At 47.1% G+C, this 25,419-nt stretch overlaps 1 long non-coding RNA gene across 1 annotated transcript; it reads right to left on the bottom strand.

The window, feature by feature from the left end:
* On the bottom strand, positions 1–9,489 carry LOC115527479. The gene is made up of 3 exons (XR_003972945.1): positions 9,475–9,489; positions 3,714–3,716; positions 1–157 (listed from the first exon to the last, which is right to left on the bottom strand). It is a non-coding gene; the product is annotated as an uncharacterized LOC115527479 (long non-coding RNA).
* Positions 9,490–25,419: the final 15,930 nt, after the last annotated feature.

Below are 25,419 nucleotides of genomic sequence, written 5' to 3'. Positions count from 1 at the left end.
AATAAACGCTGGCGAGGACGTGGAGGAAAGGGAACCCTCGCACACTCTTGGTAGGGCTGGAAATTAGAGCAGCCCCTGTGGAAAATAGTATGGAGGTTCCTCAAAATATTAAAAATAGAACTACCATGTGATCTAGCAATATCACTTCTGGATATATCTCCAAAGGGGAAAAAAAATCATTGTCTCAAAAGGATATCTGCACACCCATGTCCACGGCGGCATTATTCACAATGGCCAAGGTGCAGAAACAATATGCACATATGCACTATATGTCCTTTGATGGATGAATGAATAAAGAAAATGTGATGTATCGCAATGGGATATTATTCAGTCCTCAAAGAATCCTGCCATTTGCGGCATGGGTGAGCCTGGAGGGTATTATGCCAAGCGAAATAAACCAGGTAGAGACAAATAATGCCTGAGATCCCTTATATGTAGAATCTTTAAAACCAAATAAACAAACTGGGTCTCAGAAACAGAGTTGAATGGTGATTCCCATGGGGGAAATGGCGAGAGGTTGGTAAAAGGGTACCTTTCAGTGATTCGATGAATAAGATATGAGGATCTCCGGACGCCCGGGTGGCTCAGTCAGTTAAGCAACCGACTCTTGATTTCAGCTCAGGTCACGATCTCACGATCATTAGATCGAGTCCTGCGTCAGGCTCTGTGCTGAGTGTGGAGCCTGCTTGGGATTTTTTTCGCTCTCTCTCTGCCCCTCCTCTGCTCGTTTCCTCTCTCTCTGCCTCTCTCTCTCTCTTAAAATAAACACTTTAAAAAAAAAGATATGAGGATCTCATGTATAACGTAGTGAGTATAGCTGATAATACTGTATTGTATAGTTGAAACTTGCCAAGGGACGCCTGGGTGGCTCACTCTGACAAGCGTCCAACTCTTGATTTCAGCTCAGGTCACGATCTTGCAGTTCGTGAGTTCAAGCCCCGTGTTGGGCTCTGCGCTGACAGCATGGAGCCTGCTTGGGATTCTCTCTCCTTCTCTCTCTGCCCTTCCCCTGCTTGTACTCTCTCTTTCTCTCTCTGTGTCTCAAAACAAATAAACTTGAAATTTGCTGCGAGAGTAGAACTTATGTATTCTCGCTAAAACAAGTGAATGTCTGAGGTGCTGGACATGTTCATTAACTCAACGGTGGGACTTCCTTCACGATCAGCACATCGCCATGCTCATAGCGACTTTTTTTTTTTAATTTTTCTCTATAATATGGGACGTGTTCATTAACTCAACGGTGGGACTTCCTTCACGATCAGCACATCGCCATGCTCCTAGCGACTTTTTTTTTTTAATTTTTCTCTATAATATGGGAAGGCTTACAGTTTCAATATGTATCATTTGTAGCACTTAAAAATATATTTAAGACCCTGCCGTGTTGTTACAATTTTAGTCATTAGCTATTAAAATGTATTCACTTATTAGAATTTGTTCATAGAATCCATTATTCATTGTAAACATCTGGGGAAGGAAGGTACATAGACCTTCTCCGGCCCCGGTGCCCAAGCTAGTGCTTCTGCTGGGGAATTCAACTCAGGACACGGCTGTGTGTCTGGAGGACGTTCTCTTTAGTTTTCTCTCCCCTTCATGCCTAGTTGCGGCTTTTGGAATCGTTTCAGTTGGACGGAAAACCGAGGAAGTTATGTCAGATGAATCATTTCACTGTGCGTTGCTGTACAGAATCACTTCCCCTGGATAATTAATAAAAGATTGACAGGAAGAATGTTCCTGGAATAATGAGCAGGCAGTTTCAGAACTGGAGCTTGTATTTTCCTCATTTTGCTCGAGCCACGGTGAACGCCCGGTTTTTGCACTTGAGGATTTTTGACAGAGGTGAAAACGGCCTTCTGAGAGCGACTGCACGGCTGGTCTTCGGTAGGACGCAGCCTGGGGACTCCCGGAGCGGAGACCCCCCCACCCTCCCCGCCGCAAAGACACCACAGAAGGCTGCCACGACCGGGCAGAGCCCCTGCCAGACCCCCAAGGCCGCCTCTCCGGGATCACCCGCTTTGCACACCGGTTTTGGCGTTTCGTGGCTCTGATTCACATCTTTATAATGAGAAGAGGTTTCCAGTTTGTAGGGAAGTAAGTCAGGCAGTGCAGATTCAGGTGGCATAAAAGTTTTTTTTCTGTTTTTACATAAGCTGGTGCAAAAAAAGTTTTCGCGGACTACACCAGGAATCCTAAATCCTGGTTGGTCAACACCGCGTAGGGCTCACGTTACATTGAATCGCTTTAAACCCTGTAAACTAATGTGGGGGACCATAGAACTGATTTGCTTTTTGGGTCAAAACGCTGACCTGACTATAGCCCCTCTTTTTCCTTACTGTGGTTTTCATATTTTTGCTTTTTAAACAAAGTTTGTTCCTTTCTGCGATTACCCTCTCCTGTCTCTTTTACTTGTACGTGCTGAGACACGTTGCGACTTCATGAGTAATCTTGATAACATCACTCAGATTAAAAAAGAACTCTGGCACTGATCTGAACTGTGACCTCTTGCAAGTCGCTGCAAGGCTTTGAACTTCGGTTTCCCAGACTGGAAGAGGAGGCGATTGGACTAGAATGTTTCTGGTTCCTTCCAGTGGAAAAAGGCTGTGGTCCTGATGTGCGCCTGGGTTGGCTTGGGGCAGAGCTTTACGGCTTCATTGTGAGGTAGCTGAGGGTTCCTCGGGGATCCCACTGGGGACTCTGCCCTCCCTTCTCTCCATCTCCCCTCCACCTGTCCCTAGGTGCTCACCTCCCAGCCTTTCAGGACTCTGCTGCCCCAGGCCAAGAGCTCAGACCGCTCTCGGCTGCCACTGGGCCATGCAGGACTTGACCCTTATCTCTCTCTGCTCCTCCCTCCACCCCTAACAGAGCTGGTGTTCTATGCCTTCCATGGTGGAAACTCATGCAGGGGTCTTCACACTGGATCCCCTAGGAGTGCCCGAGACCCAGAAGACGTAAATAGGTTTCTCCGCCCAGGAGCACACAATTGCTTTGAAAATGTGTGTGTTCTCTTAAAAGTTCGTGGAACGCATGCATTCCAGTTCGAATGCATCTGTTTGTTTCATTAGAAGAATACTGCTTTAAATAACAGAGGAACGCTAATCCACAGGTAAGACAGAAGCTCCAGGAGAATATTTGAGAAATGTGGAACAGGTTCGCTGAACCACTGGCACAGCTGGAGGAAGAGCTGTTTGCATTATCTTGCGGTCCTTCGAGCCCTGCCTCCTTTCTTACATGCGTGCAACAATTTTTGCGTACGTTAGTGAATTATTTCCCCGGATATGGTTTTGTGTGTGTGTGTGTGTGTGTGTGTGTGTGTGTGTGTGTGTGTGTGTTTTACTTCCAGCCCACATGGTAGGGAGGAGGACGCGATGAGGGGACACTCTGGGGGGCAGGGCATGCCAGGCAAGGGGGTCACTGTCTTTGCCCAGCTGTCTGGACTGCTCCGGGTGACTTGGACCTGTGCCGCTCTGGGCAGGTTGCTTTCCTAACCTGAGACGACGGGTCACCCTGTTCAGCCTCTCCCACAGGCCACCGACGTCTTCAACGTTGTTGGAAGAGCTGCTGTTTCGACGGTCAGTAGAACTGTAACTTAATTCTCACCCTTTACGTGGCCAATTGCACGTACAGCTGATGGTCCTGTAACGTCTCCCGACAGGGTGTTGGCCACTCCTGCTCAGATCCTGGGGGGTTGGGGTCCCGGAAAGGTACCGCTCGTCTACACTCTCGGGGGACTGCCTATACCTCCAGGGCCGGAGTGGAGGGGATGGTTCAGGTCAAAGGCAAGTGTGCCTTAGCCAAACCCCGTCAACCCCTCGGCTGCTCATTGACACCAGGGTGCTAATAAGGGACCTACCTCACCGGGGGGTGTGGGCGCACTTGAACTGATTTTATGTAGCAGGACACAAGTGCTAAGTATTATTATAGTTATAGGAAGAGAACCACCATTAGCATTTTTAAGCCCTAAGGATACTTGAAAATCAGAACCTCACGGAGGTGCGGATAATGGCTGCCTGAGAGCTGGAAACTGCTTATACACAATCACCAAGCTGCCAGCGTTTAACTCATCACGGTGCAGAGTAATTTGGGTTACATCAGCCCGAAAGGGGGCTGGGGAACCTGGAAGGGGTGGTAATTAAAAAAAAAAAAAAAAACACATCCTTTTCTATGTGTTCATTTAATCAACCACTATCGGCAGAGTGTCTGGATTTGATGCTGGCAGGGGGTTGAGGGGCCCCGCAGCACAGCCAGCCTCCAGGAAGGGAGGGACGATCCTGAGTGGGGTGGGGGTGGGGGGGTGATTCCGGAGCTGACGGAAAGCGGCAGGATCCTGGGGCAGATGGACAAGTGCTGGGGCTCCGGGAGCCCCAGCACAGGGCCTGGCACCCTGCAGACCCCCCCCCCCCCGCAAACTGTTAGTGGAGTGAGTGAAATAAGCAAATAAAAAGGAACTACGGTCAGAAAGTCCAGGTGGTGGGTGGAGGTATTCGGGCAAGTTCGAGGCAGCAAAGCCCAGGACAAACCATTGAGTGACAGGGTGTGCTCGACCTCAGAGGGATGGCACAATGGTGGCAGAGGTCCCAGGTACGGACCTGGGTTGTTCACAGAAGCCACGGGCACAAAAGGACAGAGGAACAGGAGCAGGGCCGGGCCCTGGGAGATGAGCTGAGGTGACGGCTGAATCCCCCAGACACCAGCGAAGGGGACTTGAGGCTTCATCTCTGAGTCCCAGCACACCACACCCCATGCCCCGTCGTCTCTGTTCAGGTGGGCCTCCTCCCAGGTTCCCCGGCAGGAGATTTTTGACCCATCCTTCCATTGCCAGCTTGCCGGGTGCTTTATAAATATTTTTTTCAGTTTATCCTCACAGCAGTGAATTGGTGGTCAGCGTTGGCCCAGGTTTTCCAGTGACGAACCTTGGCTCAGAGAGGTTAAGTAGCTTGCCCGAGGTCACACAGCAAGTAAACACGAGAGCTCGGGGTTGGCACCAGGAACGTCTGACTGCAAAGCCCAGATTTGTTCTCTATCAAGTCCTTTCATGGACTCACGGAGCCTCCAAGCCGGGAGCGGTCCGGAAGGTCATTTCGATGAGCCCTCTCAGTAATGCAGCAATATTTCCCCCCCATTCTCCATAAATTGCTTATGCTCTTGCTCAGAGAAATGGCAAACAAGGACAAAAAGAAAGAGGAAGCAGGTGAAGGGGGAAGAAGGAAGAAAGGGAGGGAGAAAACAAAAGTCTGGCTTCAATGAGCATATTTAGGATTTCATTGACAAAAAACAACCTAGCAAGAAGCCACTTTACTTTCGGCATACCTGAACAGTTTGGATTTCGTGTTTAGTGTTGTCTTATATCAAGTTACATTTGGAGATGGGCCCTGTCACCTTCTGGGGCTCGAAAGTCCCAAAAGGGCCCGATCTGCTCAGCTCAGTCCTGGCCTCTGAGAAGGGCCCTCTCCCTCCAGGCAAGGCTTTGTCTCCTCTTGACAAACGTCCTAATTCGCTGCCCTCAGAATGGAGCTTTTCTATCACATCTCCCAGTTTGACCCCGTGTCTGTAGCAGCCCAGAGGGCCCCCATCCCGCCTGCCCCGGCTTCCGGAGTGAGACAAACCCAGGGTGAAGGTAGGAGACAGGCCGGAGATGCTCCCCCAGCTGGTGGAGATAAGAGAGAGTAGCTTTCCCAGATCTGGGACCTCGGGGAGACAGAAACTCTGAGAGCCTAGAGTCGAAGTGGGGTGCAGAAAGGCGAATCGGTCAAGGCACAAGGGCTTTAGTTCTGTCTAGCATGGAGCTTCTAGAATTCCAGGTGAAGAGCAGACAAGGCTGTGACCCGGCCAGGGTGGCTGCCACGACCTCCTGTTGCCCGAAAATGTGCCAAAGGGCACCGGGATCCTGAGAGTGCAATAAGGCAGGCTTCCTGCCCTCAGGTTGCCTGGAATCTAGGCCAGGAACCAACTAGAAGCGACATGAAAACAACCATAAGGGCAAGAGGGATTTAAAAAGGAAGGGACATGGGTGGATGCGGGTAGCTGGAGGTCCTTCTGGCGGGAGGAGAGTCTCGAGTGAGGACATGAGGCCTGGGATGGTCTGGGCAGAGGGTGGGAAGATAGGAAGAAGGACATGGGGCGGGCTAGAGGGGAGTTGAGGGTGTAAGAGCCAGAAGGACGGACAGAAAGTCCTCGCCAGGATGTGACAGATTCAGACAAAAACACAGCGCTACCTTACGTTTATCACGGATCTCAGAGTAATTCTATATATTGTGTCCTGTGACTTCATCTCGGCCTGTCAACCTTTCTTGATGAGTTTAGGAAGATATGACCCCGATCTCTGAGCACAGCCCATTGGGGTGAGGGTTGGGGGCCGAAGTTGGACTTTTGGATTCGGAAACCCAGCGTGGTTCACAGGTATTTCTCTCTGGTGGCTGAAGCCGTAAGAAGCCACATTTGGAAGACTGGAAAAGTAGAGGCAGGAGGGCTGAAGGGAGGGTGAGAGACAGAGAGAGGGAAGGGGGAAGAAGCAGGTGTACATACATCCAGGGGAAGCAGTCCTATGGTTCCCTTGCATAAGCCACTTAGGTCTACAGAAAGAACGAGGCTCGGTGAGAAATTTGCCCCAAACCATCAGCGAGGAGGTAATTCAACCTGGATCTCCAATTCAGATCGGATCTCAAAGCGTCTTCAAACGCTCCCCGCCACAGCGCCCTGTGTTAGGTGGCCAGGGTTGCTGTGACAAAGGGCCACAAACTCGGTGGCTTTGGCAATCGAGCTCATGGCCTTGTGATTCTGGAAGCCAGAAGTCTGAAATCAGGATGTCACCAGGGCCTTGCTCTCTCCGCAGCCTATAGAGAATTCTTCCGGGCCTCGTCTGGCTTCCGAGTGGGCATCTGGCTTCCTGGGACCGACCCAGGGCTGCCCAGCCCGTCCAGCGGGAGCTGCTGCTCTGAGCTGGCTCTCACCTCTTTCCTGTTGCAGGTGGACAGGTAAAGCGATCTTGTAGGCACAGGGGAAAAAGCACAGAAAAGAATGGAAATTTGGGAGGCGTGAGCAAAACGCGGACATTTAAATCTTTGATGATGAAGTGAAAAGGTCAGCGGGGGCCAGGGGTAAGGGAAAAAGGGGAGCCAACAATGAATTCACAGCAAATCCGTCTGGCTGGCTGTTCACTTATTCTGTATGAAGAGCCTCACGTGTGCACGGTGCTCGAGGACACGTCTGCCACCCAGCAAGCTTTCCGTGGGTGGCTTGTGCATTTGTGCCTTTGTGCATTCAGATGCCCGCCTCACAGCTTTCCCTCCTATTCTCTGTTACGTGCCTTTGGGTAATTCTGAAAGATGACTGTGCTTTACAGTCGTGTGAGAACCAAGATGTTGGCCTTCTCCTTAGGTTTTGGAGATGGGTGGTGAATTTTTAAAACTAACATCTTTTGGGAAGAACCCGAATTAGCCAAGCGAGAGAAGAAAAAGGTAATGAATTATACTAAATATGACAATTCAGTTCATCCCTGGAAACCCTAGCCAGCGGCCATCTCAAAATATTCTTCATACACTACTCTGCACTAATAAAGATCTTGGTACTATATATATATATATATATATATATAATGTAATACCATAGGCCTTAAGGATATGTGTATGGGTATATGTGTGTATGTGTGCTCACACACACACATAGGCCCTAAGTATATATATATTTATGTGTGTATATATATGACATGTGCACGTATATGTGTGTGTCTATGTGTATACATGTGTGTGTATATATGTATAAGCCCTAAGTGTATATATATATATATATAAAAGTGTGTGTATTTATGTGTATATATGTGGTGTGTGTGTGTGTGTAATATATATGTATATATATATGCCCTAAGTATATATATGTATTTATGTGTATATATATGGCATGTGCATGTACATATGTATATATGTGTGTGTTCATGTATGTATACATGTATGTGTACATATATATGTATAAGCCTTAAATATGTATATATTTACTTGCATCTATATATGTATATATTTATGTGTGTCTATATATGTATACATGTGTGTCTATATATGTATATATGTGTATATATTTATGTGTCTATATGTGTCTATATTTATGTGTGTCTATATATGTATACATGTGTGTATATATATGTGTATATATTTATGTGTCTATATTTATGTGTGTCTATATATGTCTATATATGTCTATATGTGTCTATATGTGTGTTATATGTATATATTTATGCGTGTCTATATATGTGTATATATGTGTCTATATTTATGCGTGTCTATATATGTATATACATGTGTCTACATATGTATATATGTGTATATATTTATGTGTCTATATGTGTCTATATTTATGTGGGTCTGTATATGTCTATATATGTCTACATGTGTCTATATGTGTATTTATATGTATATATTTATGTGTGTCTATATATGTATATATATGTGTCTACATATGTATATGTGTGTCTACATTTATGTGCCTATATGTGTCTATATTTATGTGGGTCTATATATGTCTATATGTGTATTTATATGTATATATTTATGTGTGTCTATATATGTATATATATGTGTCTATATATGTACATGTGTGTATATATTTATGTGCCTATATGTGTCTATATTTATGTGGGTCTATATATGTCTATATGTGTCTATATGTGTATTTATATGTATATATTTATGTGTGTCTATATATGTGTATATAGGTGTCTATGTTTATGTGTGTCTATATATGTATATATATGTGTCTACGTATGTATATGTGTGTATATATTTATGTGTCTATATGTGTCTATATGTGTCTATATATGTCTATGTGTGTGTATATGTGTATTTATATATTTATGCGTGTCTACGCATATGCTGCATCACTAGCATGTCACACTTTTAGCCATTTGATTAACCATTTAATAATTTAGCTTATTTTCTTTCCATACTCTGAGGACAATGAAGTATCCTCTCGAGTAAATGAGCACGTTCGGACTCCCTTCCTTAGCATTCGCGCCTCTCATTTGCCCTTCCCGGCGACCTCTCAGGATTGACAGGGCATCAGCAGGCCCAGCAGCGCTTTGATTCCTGGATCTCCCCTTTCTTCTCTCTCCTGTGACCTTAGTCGTAGGATCGCTTCAGGACCCAGCAAGCCCACCTCCTCTTGTCTTTGAACTTCCCTCGTCTTGCCACAGCATCCAAAAGAGGCCCCCTCTGAACTCCTGATGGTGCCTCTTGTTTGGCACTTTCTTCTCTTCCGACCAGATAGATACCGAGCGAGCGTCTGATACGGACCACCGCCGAGCTTTTGTGCCTCGCCGAATCCCCTACCACGAGGTTTATTCATAGATGTTGGCGGTAGATTCCAGTCCCAAAGACGCAAAGGGAGCAGTCAGCGCTTACCTTCTTTCACTGAACCAAGGTGCGCCATAATTTTGAAAACCCGTCTCTCCGCTCACAGACGTACGAACCCTCGAGCCCTCTCTCACGTAACCGAAAGAATTGAAAGAGTATTCTAAAAACCCTGAACGAGGACAAACATGAAAAGAAGCTGAGCTTTTCAGCACTTCCCATTAAGCGAGCTGCACCTTGGATGTACGAAGCAGTAAATTATCGCACAAAGTGTTTTTCTAGTCGCTTAGTCCTAGGACTGAATATTTACTTAGACTTCCACCATTAAAGGAAAGGAGAAACTAAGAAAACCACAGCCCCATTACTTTCTAAGGGATGTACCTCATTACAGCACACCTATGTAGTTGGGTGTCTTTCTCTCTTTTGAAATATGAAACAATGTATGTGGAGAGGAGGCAGCTATTAATGAATCAAGGACTGATTAGCCAGTCTGGGTTTGACCCAGAGGCTTGTTTTTCTCCTTCCTTCCTTTCTCCCGCCCTCGTGGATATCCCAGCCCCCCACGGACAGCCTGCGTGGGAAGGGAGGCCATCAGTTGTTTACGTAGCAATTTGGACTTGAATTCTTGCAAGATCTTTGCATGGAATTCGGACCTGGTTTCTTCATGATTTCCTTGGTTTCCTTAATTAAACTGGGTCATTTCAGGCTGGTTCTTTAAAGGATCTTGAGGACTTATTTATTTTTAAGTTATTTATTTATTTACTTTGAGAGAAAGAGAGCACGCGAGCAGGTGGGGACAGAGAGAGAGAATCCCAAGCAGCTCTGCACTGTCAGCACAGAGCCTGATGTGGGGCTTGAACCCGTGAGCCGCGAGATCATGACCTGAGCCGAAATCAAGAGTCGGACGCCTGACCAACTGAGCCACTCAGGCACCCCCGGCCCGAGGATCTTGAGGATTTTATTTATTTATTTATTTATTTTTAATTTTTTTTAACATTGTATTTATTTTTGAGACAGGGGGAGACAGAGCATGAACAGGGGAGGGTCAGAGAGAGGGAGACACAGAATCCGAAACGGGCTCCAGGCTCTGAGCTGGCAGCACAGAGCCGACGCGGGGCTCGAACTCGCGGACCGCGAGATCGTGACCTGAGCCGAAGTCGGACGCTCAACCGACTGAGCCATCCAGGTGCCCCTGAGGATTTAAAAGAAAACAAAACAAAACATTCTCCACTTGGCCATGCCCTTTGAAGGGCGCCTTCTTGTCCTTCCTCTGCTACTCTGGGACGGGAGTCGGGGAGATCGGATCCATGCCGTGCAGAGACGAACAACCTCTGGGGGATGCGCGAAGGGACTAGCCCAGTGGCCTGCCTTACAAGGGTGCTTCCAGGAGCTACTAGTTGGTGAGTATAAAGTACCGTAGAAACCGAAATTGTTTCTGAAAATGCCCAACGAGAAGACATTTCTCAAACCGGGACTCAGATATTTTACAGGAAATCCAACTCAAGCGGAGCCTCACACAGCCATTATCACTTAATTACCGACATAAATCTCACTAGCAACTTCCATAACTTCATTTGCAAATGAATATGCACACCTCCTAAATCACTCCCTCCTTTTCCCTCTCTCCCTGAAAGCCATTCCCCTGGAGCTCCGAGAAAAGTCTGCCGGGGGCCGTGATTTGCAGAGGCTCCCCGGTGCCCCGCGTCAGGCCAGGCCTGCGTGCGCCTGGACCGGCCATGCGGGCCCCGGGGGCCCCGCTTCCCGTTCACCCCCATAAATCCCTGCGGGCACCGGTGGGTGCAGACACGTGGCAGAAGCCTGGCTTCACGTGCTCAAAAGGCTCACAGACCACAGTGAACTTTTTAGTGATCTGAGGCCAAGTTTCCGCTGTGTAATGAAAACCGAAACCTGGTTTTGGGTTTCCTCACCAAATTCACGCAGACCGAGTCATGGCAAGAGACGTGTGAGGCAGGACGAGCCCCACTGAGGCACGAGCGAGACACACAGCGTGAAGTTCTATTTCTGGCCGTTCTGCCAACTTGTGTGGCCTGAAACCGCCCGTCCACTCTCACTCCACTTGGCCAACTCGCCCTCGTATGGAGACGGCGCTTTTGACCATGACTTACCTTTCTGGGAGGTGTGGGGGGGGGGGGCGGGTACGGGGCAGAGTACTTTGAGCATTCCTCTAGTCCTATAACACAGTACACACAACTTCAGGATACTATGGCCATCGCGCCCCAACCCACATTTGCATGTTGCCCTCTGTCTGCATTCTGAAGCGTTGCTCCGATTTCTTCTAGGCTTCGCCAGGCACATTTATGACTTCTTTGCCTTTCAACTCCCGGAGAGCACCAGAAGAATGCCTCCATTATTTCGAGGGTTCACCTAAACGGTCTCCCAGCTCATTCCCGACTTGGAGGTCCTGCGAGTCCAGGAGGTGCCGTGGCGGAAGGAGAAGGAACCCAGGCTTTGAAGTCAGGCATACCCGGTTGCGAGTGCCGGCTCTCGAATCTACTAAGCAGTGTGACTTTGGGCAAACTGTTGAACCTCTCCGAGCTTCATAGCCTCATCTGAAAAACTGGTCCGATGCCAACTATCAAATTGTTGCCGTAAAGGTCAAGAAAGTACTCACGGGACGTGGGAGAGAGTGCCTAGCTTAGTGTAGATGCCGATGTCAGCATCAGATTCTGCTTTTCCTTATTCACGTGAGGCTCCGATGGGTCAAAAACAGAGGCCGTCGTACATTTGAATACTGCTTCTTTCTTCTCATCCAGGCCCCCCCCCCTTCAGAAAGAGAGAAAAAAAAAAAAAAGGAAATAAGCAGTAACCCTCAGAGGCCCTTCTGAAAGCGTCACCCATCCATTGAAATGTACTTTCCATTCAGAAACGAGGTTATTAATTATTCATTCCTACTGGAACTGAAAATAAGAACAGAGCTCACTGCTGACGACCCAGAGCTTGACGAGAACAGTGTTCCAACTGCTTGATGTCAGTCATTTCCTGTGATCTACGTAATAGATCCCAAATCCGAGATTTGTAGTGTTGAGCATCAACCAAACTTGAGACTGAATGACTGTCAATAATATTTAGTAAATGCCCTGGAATGACTGTTCCCTTCACTTTCATTTCCACTCCAAGCAGTGCATTTCTCAGGGATTATTTCACTGCATGGGTGGCCCAAGTCCCTTGGCTTTCAGCCTTATGGCTCATTCCACCGCTCTGGGCAAGCAATAACCACCCAAAAATGCAAGCTTTCCTTTCATGCCCTGGTGGCATGAGTAACATCATTAACTCTTCCCGGCTGAGGTTTGGGATTACGTAAAAACTTTACACCCCACTGTGTTAACAGTCAGAATACCAGAGTAACAAAGCGTTTGCAGTCTGTTTTCACGCCAGGAATGCGGTTGCCCTAATAAACAATCCCTGAGATATTTTTCCCCCCAGCAATTACATTTCTTCAGGATTGCGGATTTCAAAATGGAAGCTAAGTATTCCCCACTTCTTGTTCCGGGGAGAACATGCATGAGGACCCTGGGCTCTGAGACTCTTCAGACAAGGGGAAATACTGCTGGCCTGTCCCCAGGAGCAAAAGGAGAGGAAAAGCACAGCTGCGCAGTATGGTGTTTCACATGTTTCTCTACAGATGAGCTTTGGAAAGAGTGAAAACCTTGCAGGACGCTGGGCAAGAGGAGACATAGTAACACATTTCCTACAGGCCCTGGGCCAGCGCTGGGACAGACCAGAAGACGGGGCACGTGCACCGTGGGTTCCGCGCGCCATCTGGTGGCCTGAGGCTGACATTGTGTGCACCGGCTGTCACCCCACTGATGCGAGATGCACACCGAGGAGTGAATAGAGGGCTCTGAAGTTCTGCTGGGAAGTGATCGCCAGGGCCCCAAAGGAAAACGCCGGGGGCCAGGTGTTCCGAACCCCATTCCTTATTCTGCAACAGGATACTGAGACCTCAGGTTCTCCATGAAAACAGATAACGATCCTTCCCTGAGGACCAGCCTTCCTCGGACACATAACGATGAGCGATTATCGCTGAGCATTCTGGCCCCTCATGTTCTCCTGTCTACCTCGCTGGCCCAGGTCTGGGCACAGGAGTCCCCCTCTTGCCCCTGCCTGGAACACACTCATGTTCTCGACTCCAGCCTTCTGAATCCTGCCCTCCCCAAGGCTCGGCCTGCAGGCATCTTTACATTCTCAGAATACCTGTCTCATTCTTTGCTCACCCTAGTGTTTCCAAAGCACGTTCCACGAATACTGGGTTTGTTATTTAAGAATTGTAACTTTGGGGCACCAAACTTCTTGGGGTAGTGAGTTCGAGCCCCCCGTTGGATGTAGAGATTACTAAGAATAAATAAATAAACTTAAACAAGAAAGAATTGTACCTTAAAAAAAAAAAACAAGCATTCCAATTTGGGAAGCTCTAGGCTATCCCAAGCTAAAACAGGTGTCATGGTGGGACATCTCAAAAGCTTTGACACTTTGAGGTCATAGCAGATTTTTAAGAAGGAACTACGGTTTGCTATCATTGCTAAACTGATTTGGCATCACAACCCTTTCCCCACCTCCGCCTCTGCAGCGTTTCTTGACATACTGCGTTTGACAAAATAACTTTAGGGAGAAGTTGGCCTAACCTACTCACTTGAGTAGATAACCATCTTTTCCCAAGTGAAAGACGTCTGTCAGTCTGCTCCGGTTGCCATACCAAAGGTACCACCCGCTGGGGCGGCTTACACAGCAGAAATTGATGTTCTCACAGTTCTGGAGGCTGGAGGTCTGAGGTCAAGGTGTGGGCAGAGTTGGCTTCTCCTGAGGCCTCTCTCCTTGGCGTGTAGATGGCCGTCTTCTCTGTGTGTCTTGACATGGCCTTCCTTCTGTGTCCTAATCTCCTATTCTTATAGGGACACCAGTCCTATTGAGAGAGGGTCTACCTTCGTAAGCTCATTTTAACCTAATTACTTTCTTTAAAGATCCTATCTCCAAATGCAGTCACATTCGGAGGTTTTGGGGTTAGGTCTCCAACATATGAATTTTGAGGGGGGGACACAATTCAACTCAGGATAACCTCTTATTATTTTTTTTTAAGTGTTGGAGAAAATGTGTGCATCAGTGCAGAATTATTCATTCTTTAGAGCAGGGCCAGAAAACTATTGCTAGGGGGCCAGATAGGGACTGCCCCGTGTGTCTGTACATAAAGTTTGATTGGCAGAAAGCTATGCTCATTCCTTCAGGGATGTCTATGGTTACTTTCACGTTCGAATACTGCGTGGCTTGCGAAAACCTAAAACATTTATTATCTGGCCCTTTATAGAAAACACTTGCCAAATTCCTGGTCTAGAGCACACCCCTCAAGGTTATCTAATTCTGATTCCAGAGGGGCTCTGCCGCTTTCAGTGCCTTTGAGCTATTTTACAACTCAGCAAGTTGTAGATAATAGATAGCCCGGCAAAATAATCCTTGCTCATGGACACAGACAAGCCCGTTCTGCCTCCGTGTGTTCATTCCTTTCAACATTCCTCACCTCTACATGTGATGGCTCTTTGGATCCTCTTTTGAACTGATGGTGACGTCTTCCAGGGCCCCCATTAACCAGGAGTTAAATAAAAATCTTTAACACATGGTCATTTTATATATGGACGAGAGTCAAAATTTTACCTTCCTGAAAATTTCCCTTTGACATGTCGATGCTGTTATTCTTGGGTGTGATAATAGTGCTGGGATTATGAAGGCAGATATTTTTGTTCTTAGAGGATGCGTGTTGAAGCATCTAAGGAGGAGCGTCATGATGTCTACAATTTCCTTTCAAACGGTTTGGCATATGTGTATATACACGTGTGTGTGTGTGTGTGTGTGTGCACTTACGCATATATCATGTGTATATAGGGGAATAGAGAGAGAAAGAGGAAGCATAGATGATAAACCATTAACGACAAGTACATCTGGATGAAAGCCACGCGACGAACCTGAATGGTACTTACTACCCATTCCACTTTTCCACAGATTTGACAATTTGCAAACTAAAAAATTGGAGGCATAAGGTTATGTCATATTCCAAGCTCAGCACGTAGCCAGCTCCGTGTCCTGTATCTGTGGGTGTTTCTGCGATACTTCTGAGAGCAGCCAATTACAGACATTTGTTAGCTTTCTGAGTCTTCGCAGCTGGGGCCACAAAGAAGAATAAGTAAATGAAACACTGGTGTCTCTCTTGTCATGTGGCTCTATTTCTTTAGAGTCCTTAATGGTACTAAGTGACCGAGATGTTAAGGTAAAATGTTTCGTTAACCAGATTTCTCATCTTCCCGAAGAATTTATATTTTCAGGGGCGCCAGGCAGGGGCTCAGTCAGTTGAGCGTCCGACTTCGGCTCAGGTCATGATCTCTCGGTTCGTGAGTTCGAGCCCCGCGTTGGGCTCTGTGCTGACAGCTCAGAGCCTGGAGCCTGCTTCGGATTCTGTGTCTCCCTCTCTCTCTGCCCTTCCCCTGCTGGTGCTCTGTCTCTCTCTCTCTCTCTCTCTCTTTCTCTCTCTCTCTCAAAAATAAATAAATATTTAATAAAAATTAAAATAAATAAATATTTTCAAATGAGCCCAGGATCTGAGAACCCACTTGGAGGATTTGATGTTCAAGCTTAGGCTACTACTTTGGGGGTGGGCGTTGAGGTTTGTATCTCTCAATTATGTACAGATACTGTATTAACCAGCTCCCCACCCCCACCCCAGAATGATATCACGATCTTGACACAGTTAGGGGCCTCATTAATTGTCATTTGTCTGCTGCTTGAGTTGGGACTAGAAAACTCGGGGCGTTCAGCATCCGTAGAGGTATGAATGGCAAGGTAACAATGAGGGAAGAAAGTCGGCTAAATTCTCAAACATCGTGTCACTTAGCGTGAAGGTTTGGGATTGAAATTTTCTGCCTGAGGGAAGCAGAAAAAATGAGTTTTTACAGAATGCTGCCTGTTTCTAAATCTAAAAGGCAACTAAAATAGCTAACGGGACCGAGCTGCCCAGAGGCTCCTTGAGTTGCCCAGTGGGAGTTCCTGCTCGGGGAATCTGTCCTTCAAAGCCGATGCTCCAAAGAGCTCCCAGTCGGTGTGAGCTGTGGGGGTTTTCCTGGGCTGTCTTTCATCCAGTCACAGGGAAGCAGGGGTTGGGGTGGGCAGAGATGCTCCTTAATTGAAGGAGGCCCTGGAGGAGGAGACAGAGGCTGATGGTCCTGAGGGGAGAGGCACAATGTGGGCTCAGACACTGACCATCCTGAAATCACCCAAGAGCAAATGGCCTTTGGCCATGACTTACACTAACTCAAGAAAACTGCTTTTCTCTCCATCCCCATTGATGTCACGATATATATATATTTTTTAATGTTCATTTATTTTTGAGAGAGAGAGAGAGAGAGAGCATGGAGCGGGGAAGGGGCAGAGATCAAGGGAGACACAGAATCTGAAGCAGGCTCAAGGCTCTGAGCTGTCAGCACAGAGCCCGAAGTGGGGCTCAAACTCAAGAACCGTGAGATCGTGACCTGAGCTGAAGTCGGACACTTAATAGACTGAGCCACCCAGGTGCCCCGATGTCACGATATTAAGATGCTGATTTTTCTTATCTGGGTTGTCACCGTAGCCTCTCATCTGGGTTCCTGTCTCCAGTGGTGCCCATTGTGGTGCACCTTCCTTATGGACTCCCAAATCGTTTATCGGTAGCCCAGTTAAGTGAAGATTGCTCCGTTTTTAAAGTTTCCTGTCTCCATTGGGATGGCAGAGACTGGGCGATACTCATTTGTCTAAACCTCCCTAGAGTTCGGTGTAGTGTCATTCCTAGAAAGGAAGTCCAAGAAATAGACTTTGAGGGTATATACTCAAAAGAATATTTGAGGGTATATAGTCCCTCAAAAGCAGGGACTTAAAGAGATATTTGCATTTCTGTGTTCATGGCATCATTATTCACAATAGCCAAGGGGTGGAAGCAATCTAAGTGTCCATTGACAGATGAGTGGATACATAAATGGTCTATCTACACAGTGGAATATTATTCAGCCTTAAAAAGGAAGAAAAAAAATTTTTTAAGTTATTTATTCTGTGACAGAGAGAGAGAATCCCAAGCAGGGTCTTCACTGTCAGCACAGAGCCGGATATGGGGTTCAAACTCATGAACCATGAGATCACGACCTAAACCAAAACCAAGAGTCGCACGCTTAACTGACTGAGCCACCCAGGTGCCCCATAAAAGGAAATTGTGGCACAGGCTACCACCTGGATAAACCTTGAGGATCTTATACTGAGAGAAATAAGCCAGTCACAGAGGGACAAATACTGTACGATTTCACTGACGTGAGGTTCCGCGAGGAGTCAAATTCATAGAGACAGAAAGGAAAATGGTGGCTGCCAGGGGCTGGGGAGGGGACGGGGAGTTATTGTTTCATGGGTACAGAGTTTCCGTTTTGCAAGATGGAAAGAGTTCTGGCAGTAATTGTTGGGTAACAACAGAATATTGCCAATGCCAGTGAATACACCCTGAAAAAATGGTGAATTTCATTGTTTGTGTCTTTTGCCACAATTAAAACAAAAAAGGGCACAGTCTTTGAATGTTAAATGCTGAATCAGGGAGCCGGTGAGTGATTTCTGCCGCAACTGTGCAGTCCTCAACGCAAGCACACTTTTGAAACCTGCAAATCGCTTCATCCAACATTCCCCCCTTCCCCCAAAACCCCCCACGGTGGCTTCCACCTAGAAGCTGAGTCTGAAATTCTCAGCTCATCTCACACACACGCGCGTCCTTCATTTTTTTGTCTTTTCTTCTGCTCTCATCCTGTCTCAGGTGTCCACGTAGTTTCCCCCAGGGGGGAAGCGTCCACCAGGACTTATCTGACTAATTCCCTTCATTCTTTCCCTATCGGCTAACACACCCTTTATCAGGGAAGCCAGTCCTACCACGCAGACCAGTTGGGGCCTCTGTTGTGGGCTCTCCGCCACGCTCTTTGCCTGTCTTGCAGAGTATGTACTGAAACCAGTTATAATTATTCACAAAATCATTCAGACAAGAAGCATCAGGAGGACAGAGACGCTGACTGCCCCCAACACTGGTACCTGGCATGTTGCAGGCACTCGGACATTGGCCAGAAGAACAAGCCTGAAGTCACATTGTCCCTTTGTGATGTGGACTCTTTCTGCCAGCCCCATCGTCAGGGCTATGACACATGCTAAGACCCCAGGCAAAGAAAATTCACTTCACGTGTAGCCATCGGTCATCCCCTAATGCAAACAAGGTCAAAGTGGCAGCCATAACGAGTTCTGCCATCATTCTTAACCAAGGGGAATCAATATTCACAGAGAACTGTGGTCAGGCGCTCAACTCATGGTCCTGCTTATTCACACGGACATTAATATTCTTCACGATGTCAGCTCTAGTTATAAAAGAAATCGCCCAAATACTAGCTTTGAGGCTAGGTTACCGACAGCTAGATGTTTCAAAACTGAATGCCAACAGGATGAAAAAACTGTTTCTTTCACCTCCTCTACGGGCACCCCCAGCATCCGCTCCTCTTGCAAAAGGAATTGGATATTGGTGATGGGGTGGTACATCCGATGACAACTTACTTTTGTTTTTCTCTCGCTGTTTCTTTGTCCTTTTTAACACTTTTGCTTCCTCCTCTCCTCCCCCCCCCCCACCTGCTCCCAAAGTCTTCTTGCTCTGGGATCAGGCCTCCTAAAGTCAGGACATTCAGTCTTTTTCTGTTCTCACCATCTGCTGCTGGACAAGGGGTGGAATGCTGTGTGTGTGTGTGTGTGTGTGTGTGTGTGTAGGGTAGGGTGGTCTTCAATTTTTTACTTATTTTGATTTATTTAAAAAAATGTTTCATGTTTATTTTTGAGAGAGAGAGTGTATGTGAGTAGGATTGGGGCAGAAAGAGGGAGACATAGAATCCTAAGCAGGCTCCAGGCTCTGAACTGCACAGAGCCCAGCGCAGGGCTCGAACCCACGAAACCGTGAAATCATGACCTGAGCCAAAACCGAGTCTGATGCTTAACTGACTGAGCCACCCGGGCACTCCCACGCACTGGCTTTTATAAACCATTTAGGTAGTATATGGTGGATGGATGCTAAATGAATTTATCTCAATTGGTTGGTTGATTGAGAGAAGTTAAACAGTTAAATAGCACCTGTTTCTTACAAACTCAGAAACACTGTAGTATTTATTAGCCAATGAGAGCAATGCTGAACTTAACAATTAAAACTGCCTATCATTAGAAACGTAAGAGATTATCAACTTAAAAGCACGATAGTCTGTAAAATGAACTTCTAACATTCAGCAAAAAAAAAAAAATTTTTTTTTTTTTGTTTTTACTTAGCATTGCATTTAGTAAGCAATGTTTTCAGAAGTAGTTAAGCATTTGGGAGCTCTTGTGTATTAGCCAGGGTTCTCCAGAGAAACAGAAGCCATAGGATATATGTATGATATATATATGCATATATATATACAGAGAAAGAGATTTATTGTAAGTTCATTCACATGATTATGGAAGCCGGCAACTCCAAGTTTACAGTGTAGTTCAGGAGGTTGGAGACCCAAGAGAGCCGGTGGTGCAGATGTATTCTGAAGGCCATCTGCTGCCATGTTTCCTCGTGCTCAGGGAGGCCGGTTTTTCTTGTTCTGTTCAGGCCGTCAACTCATTGGATGAGGCCCACCACAATCTGCTTTACTTCAAAGTTCATCCACGTAATATTAATCTCAAGCAAAAGCACTCTCCAAATGGACAGGTGAAATTAGCCATCATAAGTTGTTTGTGCACGCTGACAAAGAAACACCCAGGAGAGGACATATTTCCGTGAGGAAAAACACAGGGGCCACACTGCACGAGAACTAGAACCGAGCCTTGCAGAGGGGAGTGTCACCCATGGCACCCGCTTCGTGGGATGGAAACCACGTCTGCCCTCACTACACAGGAAAAAGAATGAGCCACACGATAGCTTTGTGTGAAATCTTGAAAACTGTCTCAAGAGCTCACCTTAAAAGCCTTGTCACACCCCCCAGCGAGGAATCAGCAATATCGACTTAATGCCCTCTGGCTCTGAGCTCAGACACAAAAATGTAAATCCATACTTATCTATCAGGGGAAGGAAATTCCCAGTATTTCAGGAAAAGCTACTTGGGGAGCATCTATTATTGGCGAGAGTTTGATGGGCCTGGTATGTCCAAGTCTGGCTGGACGCAGCCTCGCGATGGCTTATCAGTGGGCTAGCAAATAAAGACAGTTGGTAATGGATTTCACCTCCTTCTTTATTGCAAATGCCGCCATTAAAGTCTCCTCCAGCGCTCTCACACTGGCCGTGGGCAAGAACTCCCTCGGCTTCAAATTCTCCCTGCAGTGACTCGCGGCCTTCCCTGGTATCACAATTCATCATTTAACAGTAATCCTTGTGTGACCGTGCACTGCCATCCTCTCCCCGGGGCGGAAACAGCAGAGGGAGAGACACTGACAGTCACAGCAAAGCTCGAGAATTCGGATTTTGCTTCAGAAACAGGATGGTTTGCTTCAGACGAGGGATTAAGCCTGCTCTCTCTTGCTGCCAAACTCCTAGGGATCCGGGCCCAGGGATCACAGCAGCCTCAGTGGGTCGTCCTGCCCTCACCAGAATGGAGAGGCATGGTGATGCAGAACGCCCTTCTGTCCGCAGAAAACCAGAAAAGGATAGGAAAGGACCTAGCGGTAGGAGCAAGGACAATTTTTTGTTTGTTTGTTTTAAAAGCTCTTAGATTGTGTTTGAGAGATGAACTGATCGAAAATTTCACAACCCCCACAACATCGTTTCATTGCACTCTCAGGGGAGACAACACTGCGAATGGACGTGTCCCCCTGTGAGCATGGTCACACCTCCTTCCCTCCCCTTAGTTAGGCCAGTGACTTGCTGGGCTCTTCACGCCTTTCTTTCTAAGCATCTTCCGATGAGCAAGGCAGTCCCGGACAGAAGTGGGACAGTATCTGTCTCTAATAGACTGATTGGCGGACTGTCGAAAGGATGGCTTGTCCCCAAATATTTCACTTTTCTTTTTCTCCCTTCCTCCCCCAATTTGCTGTGAATGTCTACCATGAGGGTGGAAAGTGCATGACAGAAGCCAACAGGTTTCACCCAGCTTGTGGAGCTCTCAAAAAAAAAAAATATATATATATATATATATATATATATATATATATATATATGTATATATGGATGCTTGTACCCGTGCGCTGAGTTTCTGGTTTAATTGGTCCAGAGTGAGGCCAGGTGCTCTCTATGAGCAGAGCTGCTCCGGGGATGAAAGATCCCTGGTGATTCTGATCGGCACCCAGGTGAAAACCAACACGATTCTGGCTTCGGCCAACACAAGCGAAGATCTTACGTACTAGAAAGGCAGAACTTGAAGGTACGTATTCATCGGAGGCCAAGACTGTCTCTCCCAAACTTCCCCTTGATCAGCTACTTGAGTACAAGTTGAGAAATAGAGACGGAAGGAATGGATGCCCAGCCAGGATCCATCGTGTTGCCTCCTTCTGTATTGGGCCACGAGTCGCAAGGCTTAGCAACGGTGAATGTGAGGTTCAAGGCAGGAATGATGGTGGCAACTGGTCAGAAAGAGGCCCCTCAGCCCAGAAAGAGGGAGATGTCAGAACTAAGTGAGCCAATAATTCTAAATAATGTGAGGCTGGGCAGGAGTCCTGTATCCGGTAGGAATACTTGATGATAAGTATGAAATATTCAACAAGAGACACTCCAGCAAACAAGGGGCTTATTTTTCTCATATAACATTAAGTCCCGAAATGGATACTTTCTAGCCCTGGCCGCGCAGCTCCAAGGAGGCCAGACTGTTCCCGCGGTTTCTTCCCTCTAATGCAGAGTTCTCTGACGGGCTTGTGATGGCTGCCGTTGGTCCGGGAAGGACACTGTGTTCAGAGAAGAAGGAGGAGAGGTGGGCTGGGGCAGTGTCGGTCCCATTCCTTCTATCAGAAAGCAAAAGCTTTCCCAGCCATATCCCTAGCAGAGTTCAGCTCAAGTCTCTTTGTCAAATACGGGACACACAGCCAGCCCCTGTGCCCTAACTCTCAGGAAAGGAGAGTAGGGGACAGGGTTGTCCCGCTGGCTGCCTAAGGGTGAGCCATTGCCCTGGGAAGAGGGGGAGGGTGTGTAACATACTGCCACCTGGAACAAAATCAGGGTTCTGTGAGCAATGGAGGAGGGAGGTAAGATACTGGGTTAACAACTAATGGTGTCTGCCCCAGTCACCCTTCACACGAACCTATGCCTCGTACCGATGCAGCAATTTTCTCCACGGAGATTCTCTCGGGGCATGGGAGACATCACAAGGCACAAGTCGCAGACGGAACCTCTCAGACAGCTCTCTCTCCTTCTTAGACCCTCAGAGGTAAACAGCCGAAGACTCCAGCTAAAATCTGGCTAGTAATTGCTATGCTTTCTTTCTCTACGTGACCTCCACTTTGCAACTGTGAACACAGAGGATGGAAAAGCACACTGCACTGACAACAGCACCGTCTCCTATCCCGAGAAGTGTCAGCTTCTAACCAGATCTGTCTTTTTTTTTTTTTAAGTTTATTTATTTTTGAGAAAGAGAAAGAGCGCTCACGGGGGAGGGGCAGAGAGGGAGAAGGAGAGGGAGACCCAGAATCCGAAGCAGGCTCCAGGCTCTGAGCTGTCAGCACAGAGCCCGACGCACTCACCAGCCGTGAGATCATGACCTGAGCCGAAGTCGGACGCTTAACCCACCGAGCCACCCAGGTGCCCCTAACCAGATCCGTTTTGGTGACATATCTGTGCATTCATTCCAGAGCCCGTGTGCATGCAAACAAGATTCAGGCATTTAAAGAGGACTTTTTCAGTGGGTTTTGAGCCCTGGATACCTATCTCTGGATGGATGTTCATCATGCACTATTTTCTATGGATATCGATTATCCACAGCATCATGAAAGATCCGGGTAAGTACCAGCAAGGTGCCTTAGCAGCAGTAAACGGAATTCACGCAAACAGTCCTATAAGACCCATCTGAGAAAATGTTTACCTGGATGGCTTCCCCTAACTCACCCTTCTTCTTCCCCATTCACTACTCTCCATTACCCTTGCTAAGAAGGAAGCAGTATTCATTTTAAGTTGGAAACATGAGAAGAGCTGGGATTAAAAGTCAGAGGCACTGCCCAACAGTCATATTTATTTTATTTTATTTTTTTAATTTGAAGACAAGTATATCGAATTTTTTAAAAGTGTTTATTTAGTTTTGAAAGAGAGACAGAGCATGAACAGGGGAGGAGCAGACAGAGGGGGAGACACAGAATCCGAAGCAGGCTCCGGGCTCCGGGCTGTCAGCACAGAGCCCGATGCGGGGCTTGAACTCACAAACCGTGAGATCATGACCCGAGCTGAAGTCAGACACCTAACTGACTGAGCCACTCAGGTGCCCCGAAGACAAGTATATTAGATTTTGTTTATTTTTCCTTTACGTTTTGCAGCCACTTTCTTTTCATTTATTTTTTAGTTTACATCCACGTTGGTTAGCATATAGTACAACAATGATTTCAGTAGATTCCAGTGATTCATCCCCTACCTATAATGCCCAGTGCTCATCCCAACCAGTGTCCTCCTTAATGCCCCTTGCCCACTTAGCCCATCCCTCCCCCCCACAACCCCTCTGGTGACCCTCGGTTTGTTCTCTATATTTAAGAGTCTCTTATGTTTTGCCCCTCTTTGTTTTTATATTATTTTTGCTTCCCTTCCCTTATCAAACAGTCACATTTCCAAGTGCACTATTTCAGCCTCGAAGGGAATCCGGGATACCCATCTTTAGAGATCTCATGGGAAGATTTAGAATATACGGTGCAGGCAACGAATGCCCAAAAATTTGAATTATTTGCATGTTGCAACTTGCGTGGTGAGAGCCCACGCACGGTGATCATTCAGCCGTGAGAGCTAGAGGTGGAGCAGAGGGGGTCACATCCTAGGGAGTCGCTCCTCAGGGGACCACTGCCAGATATTTGCACGCGCCAGACGGGCAGGGTTTCTTTCTCAGAAGCATACACATTTGTTGTTGGAGGAAACAGCACGTGGCAGGCTTTGGGTGTAAGGGAAGCAAGAGAGAATGTTGAATACGTGAATACTTGAGCTAAAGTAGCTAAACAGAAGGCAGGGGAGACCAAGGCTCGTCTCTCCTGGCACCTGTTTTTGCCGTTAAAATAACCGCCATAAACTCTTACTCGTTTGTGGGTGACGCAGGACAATTGCAAGGATCGGGGGCAGCAAACCTCTCTCCACACCACTCTATCACTGGCAGTTGCAAGGGTGAGGAGGGGTGGCTGGAGGGTCTGAGTCTCCTCTGTCAAAGCAACACGGTTATTACATGTTGGTCCAGGCGACAAGGATTTCAGCTTTCAGATGCTCGTGTTTCAAGAGGAATTGCGTCCCTGCAAATTTTCTGGCTGATGAATTTATCACACCTACCACTACAAAATACTGAATTCTTTTTTTTTTTTAATGTCTATTAATTTTGAGACAGAGAGAGAGAGAGCGTGAGTGGAGGAGGGGCAGTGAGAGAGGGAGAGAGAGAAAGAATCCCAAGCAGGCTCCGTGCTGACAGTGCAAGCCTGATGCGGGGCTCAGTCTCACGAACCGTGAGATCTTGACCGGAGCCAAGGTCAAGAGTCGGCCGCTTAACCGACTGAGCCACCTGGGGGCCCCTGAATTCTTGTTTATCCAGTTTCAAACATTTACTGGAGAGCTACCATATTTCTGGTACTGTGTTTGCTGTGTAGGATACAAAATGAATTGAAGCAAAATCCTAATTCTTAAGGGGCTCGTAAACCGTGGTGGAAACATACATATTCATCCATTCGTATGACAGTAAATTTACCGAGTGGCTACTCTCTGCTAGACACGGGGAGTGCAGAGATTATGAGGCAGTAAACCTCACATACTAATCGTAGACTTTCTTGATGTTTTAGAGGTAACGTAGCAGAGGGCACGGGTTCGAGTCCCCTCTGCTGCTTTTTTGTTGCGTGACATTGGGCAAGTCACGTAACCTCGCCCATTCTTGGTTTACTTTTC

This window comes from Lynx canadensis, chromosome D2 (genome assembly GCF_007474595.2).
Source record: "Lynx canadensis isolate LIC74 chromosome D2, mLynCan4.pri.v2, whole genome shotgun sequence".
NCBI classification, from domain to species: Eukaryota; Metazoa; Chordata; class Mammalia; order Carnivora; family Felidae; genus Lynx; species Lynx canadensis.
Note: the sequence above shows the minus strand (reverse complement) of the source record. Positions and strands in the feature narration are given on the sequence as shown.